Source organism: Lissotriton helveticus, chromosome 1_1, assembly GCF_964261635.1.
Source record: "Lissotriton helveticus chromosome 1_1, aLisHel1.1, whole genome shotgun sequence".
Lineage (NCBI taxonomy): Eukaryota > Metazoa > Chordata > Amphibia > Caudata > Salamandridae > Lissotriton > Lissotriton helveticus.
The window spans coordinates 938737292-938762206 of record NC_136057.1 but is presented as its reverse complement, the minus strand read 5'-3'; positions in this window follow the sequence as shown (position 1 = coordinate 938762206).

Here is a 24915-nt window from a genome sequence, read left to right as displayed (position 1 = left end):
GACAGTCCATGGGGCTGGGGGCCATTCTGGGCCCTCCTTAAAATGTAATCATTTTGCACCCTGGATTTGGCTCCCCGGGGGCTAACTATAAAAAAAGCTCTGTTTTATTTATTTTACGGCAGTATCCGTGCACCCTGCGCGCACTTGCCGTTTAAAAAAAAAACATGTTGGGCCCTGGGGGTCCTTGTGGGACACCCCTAAGCACGTTTTGCACACTTGTTCCACTGACTTCTTCAGCCTCGCTTCTACCGAGGCACAAAATGGCTGCCAACACTTCCTGATTTCGAATGTTGACAACCACTTGACAGCCAATTAGCATTCAGCTCGTGATCGGAAGGGTGCGCTCAGGGTGCGCATATCCACCATAGATATATATGTACTTTTAATTGTAATTTTCTCAGGAACTACTGAACAGATTGACACCATTTAAGCAAAAGGCATGAGTCTGAACTGAGGACTATCTCTTTGCCAAATTTGGTTAATTCAGTTCATCAGTTCGGGCTGTAGCTGCAGCTAAAGGTCCCACCGGAAAATTGCATGGGGAAAACACATTTTGGGACCCCCTTTTTTCTTGTCCCCCGCTACACAAATCATCCCGAGACTTTCAGGATAAGAGTGGACCAGAGCTGGCCATTAGTTTTAAAAAGTTTGCGAAAATTCATCAACTGCCGCCAAAGTTATTCCAAATAGAATGTTGCGGATTTCCTATGGTAAATAGGTCCTAACTATAACACGCCAGTGGGATATATATATATATATATATATATATATATATATATATATATATATATATATATATATATATATATATATATATATATATATATATATATATATATATATATATATATATATATATATATATATATATATATATATATATATATATATATATATATATATATATATGAAACAAGAATGCCCAGAACTTTGAAGACGCAACTCTAAGGTGGTCCGTTCAACATGAACTTTATTATGCTATTGCTTGCTCAGTCTGACCTTTCAAATCTTCCTGACGCGTTTTGGGGCACCACCCTTAATCATAGGAAAGGGAGCTGCTAGGTCATGAGGTGCACTACGTCCTTTGATATTACTATAGTATGCCTCTCACAGGTGAGTTCTCTTACGGCATGCTGGGAATTGTAGTGCCATAAATTTTCTCCCCTCCGGTGGGGTTTGTGTACCTGGCATCATTATTCCGCACCTTACAGTTATTATTATCATCCTCCGGTGGGCTTCAGAGTGGGAAAGCAGTCCATTTTGGCAGGGACCTCCTTGCTGTTGCTTAGCTTGAATCCAGTTTCAAACTAACAGACCCGAATCTTCGGTAAGCGGGCGGTGCAATCTTCCGCGGCAGAGCCAACGCGTTGAAATATGAAACAAGAATGCCCAGAACTTTGAAGACGCTACTCCAGGGGGTCCATTCTACATGAACTTTATTATGCCACTGCTTGCTCAGTCTGACCTTTCAAATCTTCCTGACGCGTTTCGGGGCTCAGGCCATGGAAGATTGCACCGCCTGCTTACCGAAGATGTGGGTCTGTTAGTTTGAAATTGGATTCAAGCTAAGCAACAGCGAGGAAAATGTATGGCACTACAATTCCCAGCATGCCGTAAGAGAACTCACCTGTGATAGGCATGCTATGGTAATATCAAAGGACGTAGTGCACCTCGCAGCTCCCTTTCCTATGATTATGGGGCGGTGCCCCGAAACGCATCAGGAAGATTTGAAAGGGGCTAAGATATGAACATGCAGAAATAAGAATGGCCTTCCAAAATTTTTATAGGAAACTATACCACGAAGACGACAACGAATGTGGCGATCCCAAAATCTACCTGGATTTATTTACTCCCAAGTACCTGGGAATCGAAGACCAGGAAGTCTTAGATGGGTCAATCTCTTGGGAGGAAATACTACTTGCAATGAAAGGTTTGGCTAATGGAAAAGCAGCAGGTATGGATGGGATACCCAACGAATTTTACATCAAATTCGCTCCACAACTAAACACTATTATAACATCACTTTTTCAACATATTTTTCAGGGGGGGGGAACCACCAAGGTCCTGGTCATCGGCCAAAATAATAGTCTTCCCTAAAAAAAACAAGGATGTCAAAGAAATGGGCTCTTATCGCCCTATTACTTTGATAAATGGGGACTCGAAAATTTATTCAAAACTATTGGCATCACGGCTGGCACCTTTTATTAATAAAATAGTCTCTACTATTGATCACATACAAAGAACTATATCCCTTTTTGACTACATGGGAGTGACAGAAGACCCTATGGCGCTTATACTGCTAGACGCAGAAAAAGCGTTTGATAGGGTCTCCTGGAAATACTTATGGGCAGCCATGACTAAGTGCGGAATTGGAGAAAAATATATATTAGCAATTAAAGGGCTTTATGTAAATCCTAGTGCCCGTGTCTTGAATAATGGGGTTCTTTCAGAAAGCTTCACCATTACTAGGGGTACAAGACAGGGCTGTCCCTGCTCGCCTCTCTTATTTGCCATCTATATCGATGCATTTATAAACAGCCTAGAAAAAAATGCTTTAATTCCCTCAATTAAAGTACGAGATCTAGAAACCAAATGTATGGCATATGCAGACGATATTGCTATAGTTACAGGTGACCCTAACTACGCTATAACATTGATAGAAAAGGAAGCGCACGATTTCGGGTATGTCTCAGGATATAAATTAAATTCTAGTAAAACCCAGATAGTACTGAATAATAAAATCACGATGAATGACCCGAGGATATGCGATAAGGCGACATATCTAGGGGTCAGTATTAGCGCTAAAATTGAAAACATCGTAGATGACAATATTGAACCCTTAATACATCGTACCAAAAAAGAACTACTGCGGTTACATAATCTGCATCTAACAATTGGGGGTAGAACTAATGTTGTCAAGATGTTATTTTTTCCTAAATTTATTTATTTATTTCGGGCCATATGCTTAGAATTTTCCCCAATAATTTTTTAAAACATAGGCACTATGTTTTCTCGTTTTTTATGGGGATATAATAGTCCACGAAGAGCATTCAAATGGATCACTCTACCCCGAGAGCGAGGAGGCTGGTCACTACCTAATTTCAAATTATATTATTGGGCTACAGTGTTAAAATACAGCGTTAATTTACTTAAGGCTAACCCGGATTGTCACAACATACCTACCCCGCAAGAACTTATTTTGGGCGACGGAAGCGCTGGTTGCCTATGGCGCCACATTAATGATGATTATTTTAAAAAAGTGAAATTTAAGACAATCTCTAGTGTCTATAAAGTATGGGGAAATGTAAAAAAATTAGTAGGCTTAGGTCGGTATTCCTTCTATACCCCGCTGTCACAGAATACGGATCTTCCTGAAATATTTCAGGATGTTTATATGCAGAGATGGGTTGAATCAGGTGTTAAGCAATTAGGGTGCTTATTTTCTACTCAAGGATTCAAACCATTTGACGAATTGAAAACAAATTTCAATTTGACAAATCGAGATTTTTTTTAATTCCTCCAGGTACGGGATTTCACATCAAAGAAGGGGGGCGGCCGTATCAAATTTCTTCCTTCTCAAATCATTGAGAAACTAAGATTATCCAAAACTCCGAGGATTGGCGAAATATATTCTGGATTAAATTCATTATTACCGGATGATATGGATAAACAAGGGGCGGCACGGCAGACTAGGCTGGGGGTCTGTCCTCAAACTTCAATTAATGCTTATGAAATGTCACTCACATGTCTAATGTCCATGAAACTCCAGGTACAATTCTTTAAAACTTTTTTCTCATTGTATTATACTCCTGGAAAATTAGCTAAATGGGGGACGGGGAAAGGAACAACCTGCCACGATGTGCATGTCCCGCAGCAGATCTGACTCATATGTTTGCCTCATGCCCAAATCTAGTCAATGTATTAACAGAAGTTTCTGACTTTATTTCGTGCATCGCACAGTGTAGGGTTAATATCACAAATGAAGAAGTCCTACTGGGCTTATCCAGCACCGCCCGACCGGATGAATTACAAGGGCTGATCTTCGTAGCTATGGCGGTTTTCAGGCTATGCGTTGCATCAGCATGGATAGATCCGCTACCTCCATCCTTTTTAGAATGGAGAACTCGACTGCTTTCGACCTGCAGCCTGGAGGTTGCAATCTATAGAAATAAAGGGAGGGTCAAGCGGAATCGGGGCATGAAGATCTGGGCACCACTGCTAGCATGGATTCAGGATGCCTAAAAGCTGTAATAATACATGGGGCCATTTGCTGCAATATTGAAAAATTTATAATCTCTTGTTATCTTTTTGATCTCAAAGATGTCTAAAAAAGATTATTGTTTATGTTATAAATTAAAAGTATCGGATACCTGTTCTCCGGGGGTGGGGTGGGTGGGCGGGATGGAGTGTACTATTAAACTTGGAAACTCTAATAAAAATTGTAAAAAAAAAAAAGGAAGATTTGAAAGGTCAGACTGAGCAAGCAGTGACATAATAAAGTTCATGTTGGACAGACCCTTGGAGAAGTGTCTTCAAACCTCTGGGCATTCTTGTTTCACATATATGTACACAGTGGAAAAAGGCACTCAAAGCCGAGATGCGTCCTGTGTTTTTTCTGAAAACCGATGCACAAACAAACAAACTGGTGAAAAAATACCCCAGCGAGTGCACCTGTTCTTTACCCTTCACCGGGGATCGATGCTGGAGCTGAATATATATATACACACAGATGTATCTACAAATTCTAAGGGCAATTCCAGTAGGTGAATAGGTACTACAAGAAATGGCACAGTGTAGATACAGAAATATTTAATAAAGAAAGCTGAAATAAAAACAGTACAGTATTCATAACATACAGATATCTTAACCATCCGGACATAAATGCAAAAAATGTAACACATTCAAAGTATTTTCTCAGGTTTCTCAGTGTGCGGAATTGAAAGCAAATAAAATTAAGATCAATAAGTTGAAGTTTCGACCCATTGATGAAATGTGAACAAAATGTTAGCAACCTGACCATGGAGATTATACGTAATCACAAAATATCAAAGAGATCCAGGACAGTAAAGGTGTCATTAGATATGCAAATGACTTGAATGATAATTTCCATGAGAGTCATAGAGGCAATAATAATGTATCAGAGGTCTTCTGTACTTGTCTAATCCTGAACTGAGTGTGGCTGCTATCTGCTGACAAACAGCCCGGACATGCCAGGACATGACAGCCGAAACTCCACTTTATTTTTATTAATAAATATGTTATCCCTGGTGCCTAGTGGGCTTTCTGCGCTCCTGGCGTGGGCAGAGTGATGAAATCCCCCGATCATTTTCAGAGGAGGCAAATAAGCCTGAGGAGGTGGTAGAGAAGCCTGAAGGCATGTCCAATTGCTTTTCCCATCCCCCAAAGAAGATATGTTCTGTTTCTTTGCCTCCTCTGAAAATTGGACAGGCCTTCAGGCTTCTCTACCACCCTTGAAGGTATCCCTGTTGGCTAGTGAGTAGATCCCTGCTCGGGAAATTCCCACCTCAAGCCATGCCCAAGAAGGGATACACTAGGATGAGGTAAGTTGGACAGGGGAGATTCTCTACTTTCCAGGAGTGCCACTGATATTATGATTGGTGCTCAGGGATCAGTTATGCCTCCTAGCGTGAGTCATGATAAAACCAGCAACAGCCTTAATGCTCTGGCTGCTCGTACTTTCAGTTTTAGTGACATAAGCACACATGGTGTAGTGCGCTTCACAGAAACTGAATATTATTGTTTCAGTCTACAAGGAAAACTCTTCCCTTTCAGTCTGAAGTGAGAATATAACAAGGGCATACCTCAGAAGAGAGCACCAGGGAGATCTTCTTTCTTTAGTGAAAGGTTGTGATGTCCATGTCCTCTGCTCTGTAGAGGTAACACGGAGGACTAAGGAATGAAAACCAGCCTATGCGTTCCATAGAATACTCGAAAAAAACAATACACAGTTGTGCATTTATCAATAATTATAATATTGCATATATTAGTATCATGATAGAAATTGCTTTTTGTCTGTATTTAACATACTAGATATTCTTCAGTAAGGGATATCATTTTAAAAATGTGATTGGCACATTTGTTCAAAGGCCTAACACACTTCTCCAATCACAAGCAGTATTGTTTATTTTTGGTAAACATGCTTCTTCCTTTTTGGGTAGGAACATTTGTATTTATAATTATGAATGAGATGAACACAGATGTGGCCCGTGTGCTGGAAGGTAAGATTTTTCGGTAGGAAGTGTATTATTTTCCATCGAAAGAAATAGTGGCATTTTTTAAAGATATCCCGGTTATATGGTAATGCAAAAGAAGCTAACTTGACTTCACACGGTGGTGACAAAGATAATTAGTTTTTCAGCCCAAATTCGATTTGCTGCTCCCTGAAACGATTTGCTAGATGAAAATTGGCTACCTATTCTCAGTGTAATGCTGTCAATTTCATGCATGCTCCACCTTTCCTTACAATTTGGCCAGAGAAAATGCATTACTTCTTCTACCTTACTATATGAAGCTGAGTAATGATTTTCATGGGAAACAGCCTTTACAACAACCACGTGCCTGCCTTTACAACGCATGCCTTTACCACGCCTTTAAGGTAAGTTGGGGGGTGTGTGGGGTCTCCCCCCAGAAATACATTGTTTTTATATCTAATAACAATGCATGCTAATGGCATGCGTTGTAAAGGAATTTTTGTGGTAAAAACACACGTGGAAAAAAATGCGTGCTAGAGGCATACGATATCTTTACCTGCATTGTACCGTCTTACACAGCAAAAGTAATAGATGAAAAAATTTAGAGCAATCACTTCTAAAAATTAAAAAAGCATCAAATCTGTTTATTTACATTGAAAAAGCAAGTGATAAGTTGGCTTGAAAACAACACCAGTATTTGGATGCAATTAAGATCCAATTATCATCTCTTGATTAACCAGAATGCACAAGAAAAAGCAGTAGCTTCCAGCCAGTTGAAATAATAACTAATAACCATCTCCCTTTTTATTTTTTATTTGAAAAGTTTTATGTAGCGCTGGCTAGACCCGGAGGTATCAGAGCGCTTTACATGAGGACAAGCATTGTTTCAAAGCATAGTTACAAGTTACAACATTGCAAGATACACAGTTTCAGAGCATAGCTACCAGTTGCTGGAGCGCAGTTGCATGTGTTAAAAACAAATAATTTTGGGAAAAAGCAGGCAAGGGGAGAGATTCTGTGGAGGGAGTATAGGAGCAGGAGAGGGAGACCAAGAATGAAAGAGGGAAAACGGTGGCGGAGGGAGAAGGCAACTTTACCGGGAGATACGGAAAAACAGTATCCAACGTCCGGTGTGCAGTGATCCCAGTGGAAAAGTTGTCGTTCCCACACCTCCACTGTGTGTGGCTCTTTATACTCTGTGGGCTCTCTCAGAGGGGCCACTGAGACTCGAGGGCATAAATACTGGCTCCCTCCCCAACAAGGGGAAAGGAAGTGCTTTGGCAAGGGGCGCCTTTCCCACAACTCTGCTGTGTGTGAACTCCGTTGACGCTGTGGACTCTCTCATGGGGGTCTCTGAGACTCCAGGGAATAAATGCTGGATCCCTTCCCAACAAGGGGAGAGGGAACGCTTTGGTAAAGGGCACATGGCTATCAATAGTTACAAGATACACAGTTTCAGAGCGTAGTGACCAGTAGCTAGGGCGCAGTTGCCTGCGTTAAAAACTAGGCAAGGGGAGAGATTCAGGTGAGGGAGGATAAGAGCCAGGGAGGTAGACAAAGAATGAAAGAGGGAAAGTTTGAAGAGTTTTATAAAGCGCTGGCTAGACCCAAAGGTATTAGAGCACTTTACATGAGATAGGACATTGCATCAGAAACATAATTACATGGTTGCATCAATTACTTATTAATGTGTACACCTGTCTTATTGGGGTGGAAAGGTAGAGGGGAGAAGGCGAACAGGGTTAAGGAATGCAAATAGTATACCCAACGGGGAGGTGAGGAGAACAATGTCCGATGTCCGGCTGGGTAGGTGCCTGCCAAGGGGTGAACCAGAGCCAAACTCCTCTTTAGCTGCAAGAGACAGCTCCACCGGGCATCAGCCAAGGTTGCTCGGGCACCGCGGAAAATAAAGACAAGTTCTGGTTTCTGCCCAGAAGACATTGTCAAAAGTTCCATCAAAAGTGTTGGTTAAGGTGTAAGTGGGGAGTAAATGTCTGAACTGGAGATCTCGTTAGGGTTCATTGCCTTGGAATAGGTCGTTTTGTTACCCTCCCTCAGTTGCAGGTGTCCTCATTAAGGTCAGGCAGCAATGGAGATAAGGACATCGAGCGACAACTGAACAGAAGGTGATGAACGCGGAAGATTAGTGGTGGTGACATGGAATAACCAGGAACATGTTTTATACGGTCTCCGTTCCTACATTCCGGATTTTGAGGCATTGGACGCGCATTCATCTTTTTATCAGTGCTGCAATATTCTTTAGAGCTCTGTACTTCGGCAGTGTGAACAGTCTGACGCCTCTCGTTATTATCTGTAATCGATGTCTTACTCGGTCGCCATTTTAAAGTCAGGTACCGTTCATCCGAAAATCATCTTAAAGTCCCATTTGGACGTAAAATGCCAAAATACATTGCAAGTTGCAGGCATTACTCTTTTAGAGCTTAAGTAGCATAGCGGGAGCAGGACACCAAAGTTTACATGTGTACAGCAAAGCTCCGTATTTACCATGGAGCCGCCATTTTGCGATCCGGCTGCTTAAGATGAATAAACATAGCCATAGCCTCTAATAAAGCCAGCAATGCTGCAAATACCTCGTTGAGTGTGCGCCCAGACTTAGTATCTCGGATAAATGTCTGATTAAGGAAATGGGGTAATCGGTAACTCTTAAACCCCTTCGCAATTAACTCCGCTTGCGCTCATGCACAGGAAGCCACGCACATTGCCTTCAGTGCACAACCGAAGTGTGCATTTCCCACAAATGCACCCAGAATAGGCTCCTCGCTGCCCCCCAGGTCAGGAACATTCCATCGGATATGTTATCCCACTGTGTTGTCCTGCAGGGGTCTCTCTAATGCAAATAAGCAAAGTTTGTGGCTGCAACCAGCCGTCCCATACAGACAATCACAACCACGGATCGTCCAACACATTATGACGAGCCGCTCAGTTTCATCATAGCCCCCGAGTGTAATGGCCAGTCCACCCAGAGTCTGGCATGCCGCAAGACCAGCACGTCCTCGCGTTGCCCCATAGGTTCCTTCGGCGAGGACCCGACACATACTGCTGTCCGGGTTCATAGTCACTTCAGGGCCACAGCACCCCCCGCCCCCGTGATGCCCAAACCCGCAAATAACACACAGACACCAGTGTTAAGTTTGGGAAAAATTTGCTGCAGGTTTATTACATACAACATATGTAATGATGGTGGGTTAACTTACGGGCGATCCAAGGGCAGGCCGCATTCTCGCCACCTGCCCGCCTGTTGAGCCAAACAGCACAGTGGCGAACCACCCAACTGCTGCATAATTATTATAATTATTATAATTATACTACACACGCCCCTTGCAGGGCGTGACTAGGCAAACCCCCGGCTGCACAGGCCCACAACCGCCCGAAGGACTACTGGGGCGGAGACACGAGTTCCTGCACCTCCCATGAGGTTACAGGTTAGGCTCTGAGGTTAGGCTCTGGCACCCCTATGTGCCCGCTGAAGTACAGCTCTTGCACCTCTCTTCTTCCGGATCGCCCAGTAACTCCGCCTGCAATGAAAAAAGGAACACATTAAAGCTCCCCCCGGAGCCCCCTCAAGCAGACACTCTGGGTTCGAGGAAGGGCGGGAAAAGAGTGTCCCGAAGCAGTATCGCGACGTCCGGAGCGGCAAAGAGGCCTCCACGAAGGTGCAAGGGAATAATAAACCCTCTGAGGCACCTCCCAGCCGCCCCGGACGTGCGTCAGTGACCCGCCTACCTACTACTGGGCGATACCTGCCCAGGAGAGGAGTGGCTGGTCACAAGGTGGGCGGGGGCAGCCCTCCATGACTAGGAGCCCGCCCTCCTGATGGCCACTGCGTGGCCTCGGGCAAGCGCATAGTCACTTCAGGGCCAGAGCACCCCCCGCCCCCGTGATGCCCAAACCCGCAAATAACACACAGACACCAGTGTTAAGTTTGGGAAAAATTTGCTGCAGGTTTATTACATACAACATATGTAATGATGGTGGGTTAACTTACGGGCGATCCAAGGGCTGGCCGCATTCTCGCCACCTGCCCGCCTGTTGAGCCAAACAGCACAGTGGCGAACCACCCAACTGCTGCACAATTATTATAATTATTATAATTATACTACACACGCCCCTTGCAGGGCGTGACTAGGCAAACCCCCGGCTGCACAGGCCCACAACCGCCCGAAGGACTACTGGGGCACCGACACGAGTTCCTGCACCTCCCATGAGGTTACAGGTTAGGCTCTGAGGTTAGGCTCTTGCACCCCTATGTGCCCGCTGAAGTACAGCTCTTGCACCTCTCTTCTTCCGGATCGCCCAGTAACTCCGCCACAGCCCGTGCGGTGGTTCCCGCTGCCTCACGGGCCCCCCACCACTGCTACTACTCTTTACCTGCAACCTTTGCTCAGAAGTGCTTCCTTCAGATAGAGGAGGACCAGGTCAAACCTACAGGCGCGAGATGAACACCATTTGCCACAAATGACCCCAGACCTCCAACCTTAGCTCAGCAGAGCTTCTCGTCAGTCCAAGGTACAAGACCAAACGACAGGTGCGGGGACCCTTTCCACCACAGAGACTATATCTCCTGACATGACATTACATGCCTGAAGGAGTGAGAGGCCCCTCTGCCACTGATCTGCAGGTCCCCCCGGGTCCTTACACCCAACCAGAGTAACCATCCCCTGTTCGTGGGGCAATACTACCAGGAAAAGACCAAGGGAGAGGAGGGGCCCCTACTGCTGAATGCCCTTTGTAACATAAATAGGCTGTCCAGCACATGCCACTGGAACTCAACCCCTCACCTCACACAAAGCGTAAGAAGACTACACCCAGGTGAAGGAACAGCGACTGCTGCCACCCCGTCCTCTGCACAATCATCAAGGAAGTGTGCTTACGCTGAAAGTTCGTGCTGCTATCCTCAAAAGAGCACAGGGGAATTGGGGTGGATCAATACTTAATAGACTATAAACTTGGGCGAAGTCCCATCGTATGTTAAATACATGATTTAACTAGAATTACAGCAGGCATCACTTGCCCTCTTGGGTTTTAGTCTGGAAGCAGCTTAGGCCAAGCTACCACTAAGTTAGCTAGTCTGTAGGATATCTTACGACCTCCCCCGAGGGATAGCTGAGACTAAAACCAAGAGCCCCTTAAGCTCCTGACCTGCATAAAGACCCGCACTGTAGAAACCATTGCCACTCTTACACTAAACAGCATACCCACCTGGGTACAACCCCTCTACAGCAATAGTGTAGACTATCCCAGGTACGTGAGGTCATACCCCTGGCAAGAGGCCAGGTGAATCGGGGGCCTCCCCTGCTGGTACCCCTCCCTGATCATGCAATTGGGGAACCAGCGCATGTCACTGAGACACACTACACACCTTCACACAAAGCATCAGCAAACTACACCCAATGATGTACGACTACTGCCGCAGCGCAGTTCTCAAAACTTCAACTGTAACTGCTAAGTTTACGCTGTGCAACTAAACTCACGAAGAATAAATAAGTCTACTGCAGTGCGCAAAGCATCTATTGGGATAAAACTTGCGAGGTGGACTTACATGTGATATACAGGATTGCCAAGGTAACAGCTGGAATCACATGTCCCTTAGTTTAGCCTGACGGCTGCAAGTCCATGCTACCTCGAGGATAGCTTGTCTTTAAGGATGACTTACGACCTTCATGAGGGATATGATAAACTGACGGCGGCTGCAAGTCCATGCTACCTCGAGGATAGCTTGTCTTTAAGGATGACTTACGACCCTCATGAGGGATATGATAAACTGAACCAAGGGGGGGTTGGGGGGGCACCAGGTTGGCGACATGGAATGTCAGGCCAGCTTCTCACTTTGGGAGGGGCATAAAGGAATTTATAGTCCTCTGGCAGCCAAGGTGTTAAACAACGCTGTGCGTGATTCCCGGAGTAATGGGATGACGCTATACTAAATATACTTTGTATCCTAGCTGCCCAGCAGGATGCCAAGGATACAAGTGCCCAATCACTGTGCAAGCCCACACCGACCCGCTGCACTGCCGTCAGGGGGGGGGGAACTCAAAGCCCAGGAAAGGGTGCCACGGCGACAGGCCACCCTGTCTACTAACAAAAGGGGCACAGGCCGCCGATACCGCCCCCACACGACAGAGGTCAGATTAGGTGTACGGCCCGAGCACTAGGTCGCCCCCACCTGGAAGAAGGAGTAGGGTGAGGCACAAAAAGGTTCTACCCTTAAAGACACCTCCCAGAACTACGGGCCCTCTCTCATCTGAAGAGGACCTCAATAATGGAAGAGGTCCCCTATACTAAGGGGCCTCCCATTGTTAACCCAAGGAAAGAGTCTGCCAGGTACAGAGAATACACTCTCTCTACCATCAAGCATGCGTCACATAACTCTAAGTCACAGTGGACAAGAGCTTGAGTGACTACGGCGCCTACTGCGTAAGAAAGGTGATGGCGTGTGTCTTCAAACTGACCAACAAGATTTCCCAGAAAGGGACACTTCCACTGACACTACCTGCCCTTTTCCAAAATTGGAGGCGGACCTACACTTCTAGTAATTCTACTTGCCCAGAGTGTGGAGGTATCTTCCCAGCAACCGGACAACTGTCAAGTGATCTTCTACCAGGAATAACTTGTAATAACATACACTTATACTAACCTCTTGTAACCACTATGTGCTACTAAGAAAAGATTGGTTACCTGACAAGCACCAGCGACACTAACGCCTGCGTAACCATACACTCCTGGGTAGGCCTGTCTACCAGCAGGGAGGGTTGGGACCACCATGAGGCCCCGGGGCCCCTCAGAGAAGTGGCCCACATACACGGCCACCAACAAAATTAAACAGCCAAAGGCTGATCACACTGGGCACATCAATAGCAAATGTTCGGTGCCTTTCAGATGATAAAGCTCATAGGTGCCGACACTGGAAAAGGCCAAAGCGCTGCTTATAGGCTGGAGAAGTGAGGGAGACAAGTGGCCGAACGCCGTGGGTGCACAAGTGGAGCCTGCCAGGACATGTGCATAAGAAAATTAGCAACTTGTATGCAAAGACTACTCTTAGTCAAGATAAAAGGGGGGGGGCATGCCCCAACACACAGTGCGCAAGCAGGTGCAGGTGCAGCCTGGCCCAGGTAGCAAAGGTAACTATTCTGTATGAACTCAGTTCTATAGGGTATTAGCTTGACTGTGCTGTCATGGAGAAGGATAGACTGTGTGGAAATCCGTCTTAGGCTGTGCTAGAATTAGGATAATTAGGCAAATTCTAGGTCTTACCTTTTGCTAATAGTATCCAAAATAACCCCCATACGCATGTCGATCTCCTGGGGCCTTAAACAATAGGTGCAGTAAAACTTGTTATATGGACAAGCCCGGGACCTGTACTGATGTTAATTTAACCCATGGGAAGAAAAGGTCCCATGCCACTAGTCTATGCTCTTCCGCACTACTGCTGTTGTCTGTCTGCTTATCCACGGCTCCGGAATCTGTAAGGCAGCAAATACTGTGCCATCAGTTTAGGAGCACCTGCTGCTCAGTGAGATGTAGGGTCTCCAGCCTGCAATGTTACACTCATTTCGCTGAAAAGTGGGGAAACTGTTGAAACCTCAGCCTGAGCCTGTACTGCCAACGACATACTTGAAGAAGACGGTCCCTAGAGGACTCCCAATATAAAATTACTCAAGAAGTGAATCAACAGCTGGTAAGAGAACTCAGAAATAATTCTCTTGTTGGGCTGAGACAGCCATGTATACTGATGGTCACCAAAGCATATATACTTCAAATAGCGCGGGGCCCATCATACCTATCAGTGACCTCAAACACTTTGAAACGAGGAATTACTGGTGTGTAGTGAAGCTGAGGATACCAACCAGGATTATATTACCCCATATCTAAATTGACACTATGCTGCAGATGCGAAAACTTGCTGAAAGAATATGATGCCAACGACAAACCTATATGTGGTACAAAATTGGAAGACTATAGCAATAGTATGCAAGTGAGCCGTGCTAGTGCACCCCTAACTCGCGGGCTCGTAATCAGAGGATCAAACTAATACTCTGTATAGCTGGAGGGTATGACACTAAACAGGGTACAGGATAGGATGTAGAGACATAGAAGCATGGATCGAAGAAAGGATCGCTTCCAATAAGTCTATAATGAACCCCTCGCACCCTCCATCGCCAGTGTAACTGTCCTGCTAAACTCCTGATGACGCTGGCAGAATATCCAATATTTATCTTGGATAAATGATCGTGGGCATGTCATTTGTCCCCTAAATGCCTCACATTGTGGTGGAATGGTTGGACAACTTATAGCAAGATACCATTGTGGCAGGATGTTACACATTAACGTCAAATTCCCACTATGCCGGGCTCCCAAACAGGAGCAAATTGGCGTACAGGAGACAATGAATTTGAAAATATTCACAACGGCACATCCTACAAATGAACAATCCTGGTGACATTAGGCTTGTGCACTCGCACCTGTTCCTAGAGACTTGAAAGGAAGGCACCACCGATGTGGGATGGGATTGTAAAGCAGTAACAGGTATTAAGGGTTAGCACCGTCACGGCTGACACTCATTCAAAATCGTAATGTGCCTTCCTTATAAATAGCTTGACAATTTCATAACACAGGTACAAGGGAACAATAACCAGGAAGGATATTTCAGCCAACCAGTATTACCTAACTTACGTATAATGTTGTGGATTTAGGAAAGTATTCGTTCGCAACTGGAACTAGGTGCATTAGTAGTTTAGTTCCTCATCTGCACTATAATAATGACCCCTAGTAGAAGAGATGTCGGGAGAATGATTGTTCTGCTACAGTTACGACTGCTGCTGCCAGAGGGCAAGACCTGACGAATCCCATGTAAGAAAGCTTAAGAAAAGGGGCTCAGGGTGTGTAGCAGTGTGTTACAGATGACCCTGCTAATTTAACTAGAGTTCCAGAGGCATCGGGCGCATAAGCACAATGAAAGACATGGGCTGCTACACCTGGCCCACGGAGCCCATGCAAGTGCATTGCGACCCCCGGTAATAGGTACTAAATCGCTAGTGACCTCGCTCGGTCTTTCTTAAATACAATGGAAAGCAGATTGGTTCGAAATAGATGACCAATTAGCTAACGCAAAAATGGCACGGAGAAACATTTCCCAACGTGTCGGGTACAACGAGGTCCAAACGGCCTCTGCCGAACCCAGGGTGGAACAGGGAACCCATGGCTCTTCAGTCAAACGGCCACAGCGGGGCGCTGCAAATCTAGCTGTAGGAGCGCGGCGCCGACCTCGCTGACCCCAAGATAGAAAGAATGATTTGCTTGGGCGCATGCATGGCCTCTGATAGGTTGAGCTCCTGAATGGCCAGCGGGAGATAAAAGTGTTTGCCCTTTTAGGAGGCGCAGATGAGGGGGGAGTCGGCCTCGACCCTCTCCCAGTGCGCCTAGAACCCCCCTCCCCGGGAACTGCGAAGATAATCCTGCGCCCCGACCAGCTACCGCGACGTGGTACACAATGGGCATGCATCGCAGAGCCCGACGGTGGGGTATGACTCTTAACATTCCGGTCACTAAACATGGCAGCCACCTTCCGTTATTGCATGCCACGGAGCAACATGCGGCGCGGGTGCTGGGGACATCTGGCTCCCGTGAACAGAGAAAACACATGACCAACGTGTAGCCAGGGCGGTCGAAAATTGCGACACCAAAGCCCAGCCCGGTCTACCAACAACAATGTTCTACTCCTTCTAGTTTGACCCAAGTTTGACAATGAGTCGCAAGCCGCACTAAATGGGAAACAAAATGTGCGAAGTACCCCTGGGTGCACCAGAAACGTGTAAAGGAGCCGACAATGACCGCACCTCTTGAGCCAGGCCACTAAGTAAAAGGCATGCCTAGCAAGGAGTACTGTATACCGTGCTGTTGGTGAAAAGATGGAGAAAACACCCCAAAATATCAAAGGTAACATTAGGCGTATGCGGTGGTCGCATCCGATGCAGTGCCACCCCCTGGATAACACAAAACTGCCCCAATGAACATATTTAAAGTAAACGAACGGTGGATGAACACCATCCCTAGCACCGTTTCCTACATCCGCTTCACCCTGTGAATGGGCGGTACCCCAATAACAAGGCGCAACTCGTTAACCAACCATGTCGACACCCCGCGTAGCGTGCGGCAAAACTGCAGCCCAGCGATGCCCGTGACTCCCCTGCCCTGTACACCAACGCGCCATCGATGCGCTGCAAGTCTGCCCGCGAAGCAAAGGCATGGCTACTCGTAACTCGGGCACCGTGGGCCTAAGCTAGAAGCGTTCCTACCTGCGGTCCAAATACGTCTTGCCAAGGGACAAACCGCTCCGGGGCAAAGTCACCCCCCAGTCAACTGACGGGGAGAGGACAATACTTATGCGCGCGACCCCCGAGAAAGACAAGCCGCCCCGAACTACAGTAGCCTTTCCAGCGTAACCAGACAGAAGTCCCTCAATCTTAAATCCTCGCGCCCCGCCATCCCCAGGCAGATGGAGGCCACGAACCAGAGGACCACCCGGGCTGAAAGCCACCGCAACTTCGGCGGTGCGATCTTACGCTCCCACAACGGCGGTAAGCAGCATCTGCCCCTCAGAGTCCTCCCATGAACCCGCACCAGCGCTCACACAAATACCCAAACACGTGCCCGGACGGATTGAGCTGCTAATGTTCCGCGGTGCTTCAAGGTGTCCCAGCCATCCCATAAAGCTAATTCCTAGTCCGTACCTTTCAGGAACTACTTATCGCCATACTAGGAGAAACAACCTCATGCTGGGGCATGGCTAACGAGATCACCCTAGAATCATGAACTCAAGAATTGGGCACGTGGAGATACACGCCTCGGAGGTCCGTTTACTGAGAGCTGTGTGCAAGGCGGGCAATACTGAAAGGAAACAACGCACCATATAATACAGATAACTGCCGAATGCCTCCAAAATGTTCACCCGTAAATGCTATCTGGCCAGGCACTAGATCGCGTAGTACTCCACAGTGTCTGTATTCTTATCTTTCCCCGACGCAAGATCCGGCTTTCGTAAGCAATAGTAAACAGCTCTAGAACTAGCCTTGCTTAACCCTTAAAGCCATGTGCACAAGCGGTCCGCTCGAAATCAACCGCATGGACGCCGGAACCCACCTATTTCCAAACTAGCGAAAACCTAAAGTGTTCGTCGTACATGCCCTCTCCAAATTTTAATCTGCCAGTCTAGAAGAGTATGCGCTAAGGCGAGAATTATCCCTGCCGCTCCAGGACTCGAACCCTGGCCCCAGGCCCATTCGATGTTTCAGAGTCAGCCGCTCAGACCCGTGAGCCACACTTCTCCCTGCAACCGCCGAGGGCACAGTGCCCCAACCAAACCGTTCCGTTCCCTCTGCAGAAACACTCACATTGCTCCAAAACATGCACGAAAACGGACGTGCACCCAAATGATAAAGCGCAAAAAACACCCACATTCAACCAAACAGACCGTACAACACCGGCCCACTCCCCCCCATGTCCCCACGGACGGGGGACGACGGGAGGAGGCTGGGATGCTCCGCCACTCACCACGTGCACTAGACAGACCCGTGACCCAACGTCCTAATATCACGGCAACTCCTCGACGCGACCACCCAAGCCAGCAAGACGAGGACAAAAGAGTGTCCCGAAGCAGTATCGCGACGTCCGGAGCGGCAAAGAGGCCTCCACGAAGGTGCAAGGGAATAATAAACCCTCTGAGGCACCTCCCAGCCGCCCCGGACGTGCGTCAGTGACCCGTCTACCTACTACTGGGCGATACCTGCCCAGGAGAGGAGTGGCTGGTCACAAGGTGGGCGGGGGCAGCCCTCCGTGACTAGGAGCCCGCCCTCCTGATGGCCACTGCGTGGCCTCGGGCAAGCGCAGAGTGGCAGGCCCGATCAGGAGCTTTGCATCCGGCCGTTCAAGGCTGTAGAATCAGCGCTGCGTGCCCGCACATATCCTATCAAGAAAGCTCATGTGATTCTCTACTTTCCTGTAATGTGCATTTTCAAGCAAATTTGTAATCATGAAGACACACTAATACATCAAATAAGTAAAGCGAAGGTAGACAAGGGCTACAGAGATAATCTTAAGGGATCAGTGCAGACAGAGAATCTGCAGCTATTTACTGTCTCATGTAATGTACAAATGCTTTATAGCCATTTAATTGCTGAATTTTGAAACAGGGGAACACCATCGATATCGATGTACACAGCATATCAAACACTGCCAACAAAATCTGGAATACAACCCTCACTCCATACTCATATAATCACACAAAATTTCCTAAACATACTTTGGCTTAACTAATGTGTGGAGCTCATAATAAATGACGTTCACCACCTGTTGGGTTGGAAATTGCAAGAACGCCACCATTGCGATGACTTTCTAAATGACTATTTTTGCTTTAGACTAAAGATTTTCTGGTACAGAAAAGCCATGTAATTGCTGCTGTGAAAGCAGAGAAAATATATTGTTGGTGAGGGAGCACATTTTCTCTGGGGAGCCCTTGACTAAAGAACATACAGTTTTACAGAAGTAAATCTAATGCATATTCCATTCACATGGAAAATTGAACATGAAACTGATCCTCAAAGGAAGTTTAAATATTTAAAATATGTAAAAAAAGCTCCTAAACCAGCAGTAATGTACATTTGAGAAAGCCAAGTGGTGTGCTGTTTCTAGGTTGGATGGGCGGAATAGGTGGACTGTGAGTGAAAGTGTTGGGTGTGTGGATTGTGAGTTGGCTAATGGCAAATGGGGCTGGCGGGCAGGCTACAGAGATGAATGGATAGCAGATGTACAGCTGGATAGACCAGATTTAGGTGGGAGTGAGTGAAAACTGACATGCTGTTGGAAGAATGAGATGAATGCAACGTGTGAGCTGTAGGTAGGTGAGTAAGACAGTGAGGATGGGGTGGGCAATGGGATAGGTGAGTTAATGCTGTGTGCCTGGGAAAGGTAGGCTGGAGGTGGGTTAGTAGCACTGGGGTGATGCAAGAAAATGTTTTGCGTGTGCATTGTGTGGATAATGAGAAGCTCAATTGCATGCAAATGGGTTTTCTGGGAGTGGATGAATAAATCGATGTGTTGTAGGTGGCCAGAATAGCTGGGTTGTAAGCGTGTTTTAGGTGAGTATATTCAATGGGTTGGTTTCATGTGAATGGATGGAATACAAAGGATGCAGGTGGGTATGACAGCCATGTTATAATAAAGTCGGTGAGTTACAGGTGGGTGCCTAGAACAGAACAGTGGGTTGCAGGTGGGTGAGATGCATCCCATGTCTCAGTACAGCCAGCAGGCAATTCCAAATGCTTGGTAGAGGTTTTGCACTGCAACTGCCAGCCTGCTGCGAACACATCCCTGTTCGGGGTATAACTGTTGAGAAAACTTCTCGATCAAATTAAGAAAGGAATTTGTGACAGTCTTAGTTACATATTTCCGAACTTCAAGCGAGTTTCTAGGTAGGATAATTGCTACTGTCGAGCCATAGCATTGGTTGTGCAGAATTCAAGAGCTCTGCCTGGCATCCCCTTTGTTGTATGCGTGTACAGGCTGTGCGTGTCTGTAGTGTATGTGTACCACAGCATGAGGGACGGATTTAAGCTTCACTGTGAGCACTAGGCCGAGGGCAGGTGGAGATCAGGATGCCTGGGAATGGGAGACATGGCGGGGGTCTAGAACTGCAGGGAAAGTACCCAGCACTTTTTGACCGAAGGGATAGCCTGAGGGCAGAGGGCGGGAGGTGACTGACCCCCTCTCAGCCTTCAGAGAGATGTGTCATGGGAGCATGACTGCGCCTGAAAAGCAGTTGAGTAGTACCAGTGGAGCCCACCCCCCCTCCCGCCCAATTCAAAACGTATCAAGATTACAAAATATATAATCAAGGAACATGGGTGTACAGTGATGTGATCTCAATCACGCGTAGTGTTAGAAAGGGTTAACCTCCTCATCCTTGGATCTCCACAGGGTGGTCTTTACGCTCCCTTGCTTCATTTCCGTTCCCTCTCTCATAAGACCACTACTTTTTGGTTTCCCTTCAGCATTTTGCAGTGACCTTGTGGCGACACACGGTCCGAAACAAGCAACTGATGTGACAACCCACCAACAGTGTAAGCAGCACATTCTTCTCTCTCCTTTAACCTGCTTTCCTGTTATTTTCTTCAGCAGCGCTCAGACGCAGCCTAATCGCTGTGTTTGGCGCTATCCAGACTACCGGGGGCTTATTTTATTTATTTGAAACGTTTTATAAAGCGTGAACAAGACCCAGATGGGTATCAGAGCGCTGTAGAAAAAGAAACTAACGTTGACATGAAGAAACAGTATGAGTACAATACAATAAGGCAACATAGGAGGAACCTGAAACATAAAAGTAACTGTGGGTGCTAAGGGAAGATGAGGTAGCACGTGATCAAACAGGTAAAAGCCCTACTACACACAAAGTAAAAATGATTGTCAAGCAAGAGAAGGAAGTGTCTAGCAAATGACATAGAGGCTATTGCTGATGAAGTTCAGCAAAAAGTAGCCATTTGACCTTTTTTTTAATGAAGCAGTCGAGGGGTTGGCTCTGATATCCGTTGGAAGGGCATTCCAAATTCTTGGAGCCAGCCCTGAGAAGGTGTGATTGTAAGTTATTTTTTTGTTGAATTTAGGTGGTTTCAGTAGTAGGGTATTGGAGCTTCTTAAGTTTCGACTGGAACCGGAGAGCTCACGTTTTTTTGCGGTTATTTGGGGTTATTGAAGTGTATGGCTTTATGTATCAGACAGGCTATCTTGAAGCGGATCCTTGCTTCAATGGGAAGTCAGTTAAATTGAATTAAAACAGGAGTAATACGATCATGCTTTCTGGAGCCTGTGATTAGTCTGACAGAGATGTTCAGAGTAGCTCTTAGCTGAGCTAACCTAGATTTAGGAAGCCAGTTAGGGTCACCAAGCCATATTCCACTCGTGAGATATCTATTGATTAGACTGCTGACTGGATGTCCTCGGGAGGAAGTAAAGGTTTCATTTTCCTAAGAGTGTTGAGCTGATGATTGGCACTCTTAATGGTGGCACTGATGTGACTTTGCATGTTTAGAAATGTGTCTAGGGTGACACCTAAATAGCAAGCGGAGCCAGTCCACCATGTGCGGGGTATACAGTTGAGTGCTGATTTTTTTATCCACTTTTGCATAGGGCCCGCGTTGTTACGGGGGTGGGGTAATCAGGAGAAATGATGTTTTTAGTGTATTTAGTAACAGATGGTTATGCGTTAGCCATTGTTGAGTTTTTAGAAGTGCCACATTAAGAGTTTTAATGTCATCTGGAGAGGAGATCTTCAAATACAGTCGAGTGTCATCCATGTACATATGGTATTGAATGTTAAAACCGTTCAGAATAGCAGTTAGAGGTTCCATGAGGAGGTTGAAGAGCGTGGGCGAGAGTACAGATCCTTAAGGTACCCCAATAGAGACTGTGGAACTGGCAGCGAAAGATTGGTTGACTTTGATTCTTTGTGTTTACTTATGCAGGAAAGAGGCAATCCGCAAAGCGGGGGGGTGTGGGGGGAGGAAATGGATGGGGTGAAATCACTAAAATAGGCAACCAACTTGATAAAACAAATAGAAAGAAGCAATTCAATGCTCAGCATAAGATCAGCAAAGATAAAACCCAGTAAAAAATATCTAATAGCATGCTTTCATCAAAGCCAATTAAAACAAAAGAATATGATCATGGATAAACTAAAAATATGTTCATGGAACGTGGCGGGACTTAACGATAGGAACAAAAGGGATCTGCTTTGTGGGATAATTAAACAAAACTCATTTGATATATTGTGTCTCCAGGAGACCCATATTCCCTGGGCCGAAAGAGACACACTAGGGATCCCTGGATACAATATATTGGTAACCACAACTCAGACATCTAGAACCCGGGGTGTTGCTATCTTAGCTAGATCATTTCTTGGACAGCCGAAACGCAAATTAGCAGATTCCTCAGGCAGATGGGTTATCATAGAACTAAAAGTAGGTGTTACAATCTGTGCAGTTTATGCACCTAATCAAGATGATCCCTTCATATTTGAGGAACTTGAATGGGAATTAGCTTTTCGGCCCGGAAAGTTAATATTTTGTGGAGATTTTAATATTTCTCTGGGACATAATGCACTGCGGCAAAACCAGGATTCTTGTAATTATATTGGACGAAAACCAAAAGTGTTTAAAGCCATCTCTCAATTAAGGGAAAGTTTAGATCTAATTGATATTTGGAAATTAAAACATCAAGCTGGCCCTGGCTACACCTACTTTTCACACCCGCATACCAAGTATGTCCGGATTGATTATATGTGGCTAACCAGAGACTGCGCTGATAAAGTGCAAATAACTAAACTCCCTAAAACGATCTCGGATCACAATCCATTGGCCTTAATACTTGATATCGCAAATCTCAATAGACCACGCTCAAGCTGGACTTTTGACAGGAAACTCCTGGTAAATAAAGATTATGTTGAATATATAAAAATATGGACTAGGGGCTTTTTTGACTGTAACAGATATAGCGCCCCTAGGGGCACAGTTTGGGATTGCTTTAAAGCGGCCTTAAGGGGAGAAACAATTAGCTTTGTAGCGAAACGTAGGAAGGTGGCTGAGAACGAAAACAAACGACAGCTGCAAGAACTAGCTAATATTGAGGAGGAACACACCAATTTAATAGGGAGGGGAGAGGACGGGGGATCAACTTTGAGGAAAATGCTGATTTTAAAAACCACACTAAATGATAGACTTACCCAGAAAGCGGCTGAGATCTACCAGGCAAACCGCAACAAAATCTATGAAGATGGGGAGAGAGTGGGGAAGCAGCTAGCTCTATTCACCCGCCAGAAACAATCTCAGAACACAATTTCTAGCATAGAAGTAGATGGAAAGGAATATACAACACCAGAAGATATATTAGACATTTTTAAGCAATATTATCAGAAATTATACCAGAATGAGGATAAGGCAGATCGAGAAGCAGTAAGGGATACTCTTAATATATGGCTCGCTGAGATTGGACCAAATAAAACTTTAGATGAAGACAGTAGAGAAAACTTCGAAAAAGATATCACATACACTGAGGTGGTGTTGGCACTGGCAGAACTATCTTCGGGAAAAGCTGCCGGCCCCGGTAAAATCCCAGTGGAACTCTACAAAATTCTTGGTGACTGTATAACACCATATTTATTAGATCTATTTATAGAGATTCAGGTAAGCGGCATCCCTCCTGACTCCTGGAAGGTAACAAATATAATTATTTTTTCTAAAAAAGGAAAGCCGCCAAAATTACCTTCATCTTATAGGCCCATCTCCCTAATAAACTCAGACTCCAAGTTATACTCTAAAATTTTGGCTAATCGGTTAAGGAGGGTCATCGAAAATCTTGTAGCCCCGTGGCAACACGGTTTCATCCCTGGTAAGTCCACCACAGACCATACTCGTAGGGCTATATCGCTATTCGATATTATGAATGCAACGGGGGGCAGAATGTCGATGATTCTGCTCGATGCCGAGAAGGCGTTCGACCGTGTTTCCTGGGGTTTTTTATGGACAGTGCTCGAGAAGTATAACTTTGGGCCCTGCCTCTCTAAATCAATTAGGGCAATGTACCATGAACCCAAGGCCAGGGTTCAGGTGATGGGACAGGAATCTAGGCTGTTTGAAGTATCGAGAGGAACAAGGCAGGGATGTCCATGCTCTCCGATTCTTTTTGCTATGTACATCAATCCATTAATCCTCAAACTAATAGCAAGCAATTCCATTATACCTGTCACAGTAGGCACTTACGATACTAAGGTTCTGGCATATGCTGATGACGTGGCGGTATTAACACCCAACCCCTCCGAGGCTATAGCTGAAATTGAGATTATTACACAAGCCTTCGGGCAGATCTCAGGATATTCTCTTAACCGGGATAAAACTATGGTAATATGCACGGACAATGTCCAGTTTGACGACCCAAAGAAGGTAGATCACGCAGTATATCTAGGTATATATATATCAGACAATATAGAGAACATTAATGATCGAAATTATGAACCCCTACTAAAAAATATTAAGAAAGACCTAAAAAGGGTTAATAGTCTACACCTCTCGATTGTCGGAAGAGGAAACTTTTTGAAAATGAACATTTTACCGAGGCTCCTTTATCTGTTTTGGGCAATTCCTCTTATAGTCGAAGATAAAATCATTAAAGTGATAGAACATCAAATGAGCAAATTTATTTGGAACTACGGCAAAATCAGAAGGGCCATAAATTACCTATCCCTCCCGGTACATAGAGGTGGGCTTGCAATTCCAAATATAATGCTGTACTTATGGGCCACTATGCTCCAACAAATGTCGCCCCTGGTTAATACTTATACAGTAGACTCAACTTTCGGGGAAAGTGTTATACCATCAATATACGAATTAGCCTTAGGTAAGAAGGCAAAAGGCTTGTTGTTAAGACAATAAGAACCCTCATATTACAAAAAGGTGAAGTTTAAAATTATTAAGAGTGCTTGGAGAATATGGAGGAAAACAACGAGGCAACTTGAAATCCCAAATATTAATACGTTTACACCATTATGGAACTCCTCTGTGCTACCAAGACAGGCTACTGACGATATTTCCAGACGCTGGGAAAACTTGGGGGTAATTACAGTAGGAGATTTCCTTCAGGGTGC